Raw genomic sequence first — 876 nt, 5'->3', positions numbered from 1 at the left:
ATCATTTTAACAGCTGGGAAAAGGCGTAAGATAGACGAGTCCTCATCCTCCCTTTTTACCTAATTTCTACCTCATTCTGCCACATTTCCACCACTGTCCCTCATTACCACTCCAAGCAGTATGGTCAGGTTCTCTCTCTCTCTCCTCCATCAAACTTCCCCAGATAATCGCCTTAGAATCCCAGCACTTTGGGAGGCCGAGTCGGGTGGATCACGAGGTCAGGAGATCGAGACCATCCTGGCTACCACGGTGAAACCCCGTCTCTACTAAAAAATACAAAAAACTAGCCGGGCGAGGTGGTGGGCGCCTGTAGTCCCAGCTGCTCGGGAGGCTGAGGCAGGAGAATGGCGTGAACCCGGGAGGCGGAGCTTGCAGTGAGCCGAGATCCGGCCACAGCACTCCAGCCTGGGCGACAGAGCGAGACTCCGTCTCAAAAAAAAAAAAAAAAAAAAAGAACTCACTGACACTAGGGCTTCCAAGTAAGTTCAGGTTTAATGGAAGCCTTTCCAGGGGGACTTTGCATTTTAACAGGAGACAAAATTCTGTTTAGCCAAACTGAAGTCTTGATTGTGGTGTTCAGCCGCTGGGAACTAACTTGCAGAGGAGGTGTCTGGGATAGTGGGGCCCAGATATCATACCACCCCACATCGACAACAACCCCAATAGCCATAGCAGCCAACGTCGTTGTTGTTTTTCTTTTTCTTTTTTTTTTTTTTTGAGATGGAGTCTCACTCTGTTGTCCAGGCTGGAGTGCAGTGGCGTGATCCCAGCTCCCTGCAACCTCTGCCTCCCAGGTTCAAGTAATTCTCCTGCCTCGGCCTCCCAACTAGCTGGGATTACAGGCACCCACCACCACACCCTGCTACTTTTTGTGTT

This window comes from Trachypithecus francoisi, unplaced genomic scaffold (genome assembly GCF_009764315.1).
Source record: "Trachypithecus francoisi isolate TF-2019V2 unplaced genomic scaffold, Tfra_2.0 Contig00030, whole genome shotgun sequence".
Classification (NCBI taxonomy): domain Eukaryota; kingdom Metazoa; phylum Chordata; class Mammalia; order Primates; family Cercopithecidae; genus Trachypithecus; species Trachypithecus francoisi.
Note: the sequence above shows the minus strand (reverse complement) of the source record.